The sequence below is a fragment of the Parasteatoda tepidariorum genome, chromosome 1, assembly GCF_043381705.1.
Source record: "Parasteatoda tepidariorum isolate YZ-2023 chromosome 1, CAS_Ptep_4.0, whole genome shotgun sequence".
Classification (NCBI taxonomy): domain Eukaryota; kingdom Metazoa; phylum Arthropoda; class Arachnida; order Araneae; family Theridiidae; genus Parasteatoda; species Parasteatoda tepidariorum.
In genome coordinates, this window is record NC_092204.1 from 103,553,615 (window position 1) to 103,561,116 (window position 7,502).

At 26.6% G+C, this 7,502-nt stretch overlaps 1 long non-coding RNA gene across 3 annotated transcripts in view; it reads left to right on the forward strand.

Annotated features, from left to right (window-relative positions):
• The first annotated feature begins 3,671 nt into the window (after positions 1-3,671).
• The window catches only part of LOC122269411 (uncharacterized), a 50,125-nt gene continuing 46,294 nt past the window's right edge, over positions 3,672-7,502 (forward strand). For all 3 annotated transcript variants that reach the window (XR_011637541.1, XR_006225165.2, XR_011637540.1), the window contains exon 1: positions 3,672-3,831. This is a non-coding gene — a long non-coding RNA (uncharacterized lncRNA). The remainder of the gene's footprint in view (positions 3,832-7,502) is intronic.

The following is a 7,502-nucleotide window of genomic DNA, read 5'->3' on the forward strand; positions in this document are numbered from 1 at the left end:
ACTATGCTTATGTTCAAGTAGAACTTTAATATCGTGGAATCAACTTAGGACTATATTATTGTTACTGTATTTAAACTTTCTTTTAGTTGAGTATGCTCTTAAATTTCTAACAGATTAAAGAAAGTTTGCAAACAACATAAACACAGTAAAATTCACCAGTTATTGATGACAATGATTATAAGCAGCCATAAAATATCCTAAACATAAATATGAAATGGATTTTATTGTGTTCTTTAAGACGTTCTTTATTTCAATCACGTGTAATATGTTATTTTATGACTTGACTTGTCCACAGGAAGGCCTAAATATTAACAACATTTCGAATTGTCGCAAAAGTCACTACGAAGAACGTCCGAAAAAAGAAGACAACATTTGTAAACAGTCATAAAATGTCAGAAATGGAAACATGAAACTTGTATTCTATTGTGTTTCAAATGTCTGAAAATGTTCTTTATTTTAATTGAGTATGATATGTTACTTTATGAAGTGTCCACAGCAAAGACTCGAACATTTACTACATTACGAATAGTCACAACAGGTCATTAAAAAAGACTTCCGAAAAAAGAAGACACCGTTTGTAAACAGTCATATAATGTATTAAATGGAAATATGAAAGAGAATATATATTATACTGTGTTTCAAATGTTTTAATAGTTAAAGCGTTCTTTATTTCAATTAAGTGCGATTTGTCACTTTATGAAGTGTCCACAGCAAACGACTACAACATTACGAATAGTCACAAAGGGTCATTAAGAAGGCTGTTCGTAAAAGAAGAAGAGAACTCTTTCTTCGAATGGAACAAATATTGGTTCTCTCTGATGTAATCGAATGAGAAGTCCAAAGACAGCAGAAGCTATTCAAGTAAGATAAAGGGACACGAAAGACGTTATCACAGAGTGGATGACAAGAGATCTCCTCCATTTCTCAAACTTTGCTTTCTGCCCGGGCATTCAGGGTTTTCGCAACGTATGTCGGAAGCAAAAAAAACAGACAACCTATCTCAGCAGATTGATTGACAATAAAGGAAGGAATAAAATAAAGAAGAATCTAGGAAATGAAGAAAAGAAGAAACAGCAGACGGACGCAGGGGAGGGATTCCAAAATCGTGACTCCTATCCAAAAAGACATATAACGTAGGTGGGGTCGTCCGACACTTCATCAACAACGGGGCAACCCCCCGTTTTGTTGAAGGCTGAAGCGGCGATTGAACAACAAGAGTCCAGTCAAAAAAGAAAGAACAAGAAAAATGTATAGGTTGAGAATATAATAATGAAAAAGTATGGCAGTTCTCGTTTTTAAGAAGCATAAGTCGGTCTCTGATAAGCTTGGTAAGAAGCTTTAGTTCGTCATGAGAGTTTTTTTTTCTTCTTCTTCTGGAGACATTTTATAGAACTTGTTGCATATGATGTGAGAATTCTAAATTTATTTAATTTCTCATAAAAGGAATATCAATCTTTGTTGTTCGGTTTCATGTATGGAAGCGCAAGTAAGTCAGTACTAATTATACGCATTTTTGTCCAAGAAAAGCCTTCTCCAATTTGATTGTTGTGGAAACAATGATCATCCGCCTGATTTAATCCAGTGTCACTTTTGAGTTTATGTTGTTTGTCGGCATCTGATCAGTAGTTCGACGCTTCTGAGAACATGATGTTGCAAGATATTTTTCAACAAGAAAATTTAGAAGAAATTATTCCCGAGAAAAAAATGTGTGCCTCACGTTGGGCCGATAAGTACTTTAACTAGCAATTGGAGTTATTGTACAAATATTTGCAACAAGTGACAATTATTTTGGATTTGATGTAGATTACGAAAAGTTGCAATATTTTAATGCTAATTTATTTGAGCTTAATGTAGATTTATCATGCAAAAATATTTGCAAGAAATGTAAACTATGCTGGTATTCAAATAGAACTGCTTAAGAAAATATTTTGGAGAGGAAATATATGACCTTTTTTCCGAGTCTTATTTAATACCTCTGGATTCTTTGTTTAAGAATCGGAATTTTTGTGGACATAGGAATTGGACGACAAATGCAAATTTTAAAAGTATAAAATATAAATGAGAATGGTATAATGAAAGTATGGATACGAAAAGTTGCGAAATTTTGAATCATACTTATTTATTAGTTCTTAAAGAAGATTATTTGGGAAATATACGAGTAGTTTCGTAAACTATGTCTATCATGACCAATACATTTTTTGAAAGAATTGTTTTGCCTAAGTAACGTAGGATTTTTTTCTCACCGAGTAATCATTGTACTGAACAATGCATTCAATGTTCAGGAATTGGATTTACCATACAACCGTATGCAGGACTACATGGTTTTTAAAATTGAATTGCTGTGCAAAAAGTTGATACAATTTTGAGTTTTACAAGTTGACAAGTGACTGATCAAATTCATAGCACATATATCTGCGAGAGACAAAAGCTATACTTATCCTAAATTAATCCAAGAAGAAAATTTTGAGATTAAATTTAACACTTTATAAACTGTCTTAAAAACCATAAAGTTATGGTGGTTAGGAAATGGATTCTAAGCTGTTATGATTAAATTGGATATATTATAGAAGCTGTTGTAATTGCTACTTCGATTTGATGGAAATAACTACTAGGAATATTATTAAAGCATTGTTATTTAGAAATTATTAAATAACGTTTTGCAAATATTTAAGGAATTATATACCCTTTAGTACTTTATAAAAAGCATTTTTATGTGAGATATTTTTTTTATGTTTCGGACAGGTTTCTGGAACATAAGATTTGTTGAACGAATGAAGATTTGAACTAAACTAATTTTCTTTTATAAATTAACATCTGTTTAAGTAATTACCTCCCCTGAGCTCCGAAAATATTTTGGGTAGCAATATTTGGTACTGCTAATTACTTAATTACTTATTATGCGTATAAATAATTACTTAATATACGTACGTATACTGCTTAGTATGCGTAGTATACTTGGATAATTACTTGATATGCGTATCAAAGGAATGTTCTCTATACTTCAAATTTTTATTACACTTCATCAAAAATGAAAAATGATTTATGATAGAGAAATTAATGATTTATATGCAAAAAGTTTTAAGATATCAATATTAAGAGAATTTAAAGAAATCAATATTAAGAAATTTTTTAAGAGATTAATATTAAGAAATTTTTTAAGAAATCTCGAAAAACATGATGGACGAATTCGTAATATACTGAAATAAGTTCTATTTTAAATTCATTTCTTTGAATTGAGCTTTGAATGCTATAGTTATTTCTATGGGGGCTCTAATCTCTGAAACTCAGGTATGCGTATTTTCTCGAAATTTAATTTTTTAAAATTATTTTTTGTTAAGGTATTGAGCACTAGTAACCACTGCTTTTATTGATGATAATTAAATAAATAAACTTAAAATTCATTCATTTTATCTAAGTAAAATGAATTTTAAATCAGCAAAAATTGTTATTATAAATTTTAACTACTAATAAATAGTAATAATGTAATAATATAAAGTAATAGTCTTTCCACCACAATTGGTTTTTTAAAATTATTTTTCTAAATTAAGTTGCGTGCATTGAGAGTATTCAATTTGTTAAAGTATCAAAAATACGTAATCAATTTTTAAGCTTATATTTTAAAACATAAATTAGGTAGTCGTAGGTGATGTGAAATGCAGCTGTCGCTTACTTATACACCATAGACGAATGATTGGTAGACTTATGCACATAATAGAAGTAAGTCTATGCATACATTCTGTTATGTTACATTTTACTCCATGTTTCTTTTTATTGAGGACCGTCTCTGATAGAAATGTCGCCTAACCTAATTGAACAAGAAGATGAATAAAGGTAAGTATAAAATACTTTCTTTTAATGTTAAGATTTTTTTTTCATTAGTTTCATCAAAACTTTGAAGTTTATGAGCAGTTCTTACATCTTTCTATTAATTATAACCGAAAATTTATAATTGAACTTATCTATCACATACACTGTAAAAATAATCTGGATTCAAATTACGGTAAAAAGTACTGACACTCAGGGGGGAGGTACTTTTTACGGTCAAATTCATTTTTACCAAAACATGTTATGGAATTAAAACCTGATATACTGTAATTTTTGCTGTAATAATTACAGTTAAATCCCTGAATCACTCTAATTAAATAAATATTACTGTAAAAATTACGGTATAATATATCATGCTAAATTTGGATTTTACGGACGATGTACTCCGAAGTATCGGTACTTTACACAGTAATTTGATCCCAATATTTTGCAGTGTAGTGTGCTTTTACTACTTTGAGTATTTCTTATAGTTTTCTATTAATAATTATAATTAGATAATAGAATTTATCTATCATACAGAGTTTATTATTGGTATTATGTTTTGTAAGCATAGAAAACAGTTATACTTTTTTTTCCTAAAAAAAAGAGAAAAAAAGAAAAGAAAATAATCGACGTTGGTAAGCAAATCGCGTAAATTAGAAATCTATCAATTAACATATTCTACATTCTCATAAAAATTGGTTATATTTTAAATCACAATATAGGTGCCTTGTACCATAATATTGTGCAAATCTTCTGACACCTTATAAGGTGTTAAACTGATTCATGTTTGAACGATAATATCAAGCAATAAGAAGCATGATAATATATCACGTGCTATATTATCGAGCATACTGCATAATATATCACCTATAATAGTTTTAAATTGCAGCAAATGTAAAAAATATTTTCGTTTAACATGTTCCAACATTTTGTAACAATGTGACTGATATATTTACTTTCAGAATATAAAATTTTACTGTTCTGAAAATAAATTATTTCAAATACATAAAATCACAAACCCAACAGTAAGAGATTTAACAATTTAACAATTAATTTTTTTTAACAATTTAAGACTCTCCTGATTTGAACAAATAATCAAGTAATAAAATGATTAAAAAAATTTTTCTAAAAATCAATAATTTGGAAGTTAACCAATTATTTTCCTTTTAATAATAATCAATTAAAGTTTTAAAACAATCCTTTTGAAAAATTTCCTCTATGTGAAATCCCAACAATAAGAAATTAAATAATTCTGTAACATTGAGTCACTAATTAACATTGACTTAAAATTTTGAGTCAACACTTACAGTATCATTATTCAAACATTTAAAATTATTTTGTCTTGGTTTAATTAAATGGCATGATATTAATGGTATGATATCAATTTTTTATGGTTCATTTTATTTTACAATCGATATTAAAACTTATAAAATCAAATCATTTTATGATTATTTTATTGTAAAATGAAGATAAAATAAATATAATTGAAAAGGGATATTTAGTGAAAGACTGTATTATAAAATGCTGAAAGCAATGTGTATCAATTTGTAACTTCACTGTTCATGAATGCATTCTCTGGTTTATGAATACATTGTTTTTATCATTAGTTAATTAAATTAATTATAGATTTTAGATAAAAAAGCAGTTAAGTATTTTGCTACTTTTAATACTTAATAAATTTGTTGCATAAATTCTAAATGGTAATTTTTAGGGTTATCTTAGAATAATAATACTGTTAAATAATCACATTTGTTATCAATGTGAAAATCAAATTAAATTAGTCTAAGTAGGAAAGAAGTTTGGCAGTTACAGTTACAAAACAGATACGATATAAAATTATTTTGCAGTAATATGCAATATTTAATAACAATAATTTGTCACAGTTACAAAACAGATACATTACAAAATTATTTTGCAGTAACATGCAAAATTTAACAACCATACTTTGTAACTTGCTGTTTAATGACAAAAATTTGTCATAGCAGTTTGCTTTTAAATTAATTTTATAATTATTCAAATTGAAAGTTAAGTCACAGTCAGTTCGACTTTCAAAGCAGTTAAAAATTTTAAAATTCTTTTTGACAAAATTAAAAAGTTAAAAGTTAAATAAATAAGATTATGTTTTTTTAAAGCTTTTAAGTTTTTTTAAAAGTTTTTTAAGTTAAAATTTCCTTTTAAAATAAAGTTACTATTAATTGTGAAAATTTTCATATAATAAATTTAAGTTATTGTAAGCTCAAACATGAAATATTTTAAATAATGTTGTTTAAATTATGAATTTTACAGTTGTTTATTTAGAAAAAACTAGAATATTTTAAGAAATTAAATGTTTTGTAAAAGAAGGTTTTGGTATTTTATTAATTAAGAAATAACATCTGTTTTAAAGCTATTAAAAATACTCACGAAGCTTACCTAATTGTATTTAGCTATTATTTGTTCTAACTTATTACATTAATATCTAAAATGTACGTGTAATACAACATATTCATAACACACAATTTTTAAAATATTTTGCTAAACAAATTTTTGAAATACACACAATCCAAAGCATTTCAAGTTTTTTAGTTATTCTTTATCTAATAATTGGACTTGATGACTACGAATTAATCATACTCATAGATCAGACTTAGCTGATGCTAGATAATGAAGGGACGACAACTACAACTAGAAATTTAAAGTATGTTTATATATATATAATTTTTGTTATATCAAACAAAATAGTGAAGGGAGCAGACCTTTTAAAATACAGATAGGTGATAAAATTTAATGTTTGCAATCGTTGAACACATTTAATGTCACGGGAACATCTCGAATTCCCAAAATTGTCAAAAGTCGGAACAGCAATGAGAAGAGCTATCCTTGATTTTAATTAATGCCTCTTAAGAAATGAAACTAAATTATTACAGTAAAAAATAATTTAGGAAGAAAAATTTACGAAAGACTGTTACATTAAGTATCGTAGGAAAAAAAACCGATGATGAGTTTATGCTGAACGTGTGTAAAAAATTTTTCATTTACCAAATTAATAATTTATTTATAAATACATTTTATTTATGCTATAATTTCTGAAAACCTTACTTTTTGAAACAAAGTCATTTTTATCGCAGTTATTACATATATTATCAGGGGTAATCTCTAAAAAAATGCTGTGAAGTTCTAAAATTATTAAAAAATTAAGCTTTTCCCAAAATTTAAAAAATCATTTTAGAAATCTTTTACTATCAGGAAAAAAGAAATTTTTATTACATTTTGCAGATCAGTTGATTATGAATATTCATCTTTTAGACAGAAAATTGAATTGAAAGTTTAAAAAATTTCGGTTTTTAAAAATATGACAAACTTGTCAAGCTAAAATATGTTCATCTTAAAATACAGAAAAAAGATCGACTAGTTAAATAAATTTTTCATGGATTCTACACTTTTTCCTGTGGTAAGCAAGCATTTGTGATTAAAAATTATATTACTGTATATTTTATGATATGTGATATAAATTTGATATTTTCTAATTTTATTTTTATCTTTAACTACGTTTAAACAAAAGATTGATTTATTTTAAGAAAAATGCCCCCCCCCCAAAAAAAATATATACAATAAGAAAACAACTAAAATGAATTAATTTTGCAGCAAAAAATATTTGTGATATTCCAAAAATATGTTTGTTTTATCTATCGCAAAATTTATATATATATTTTATT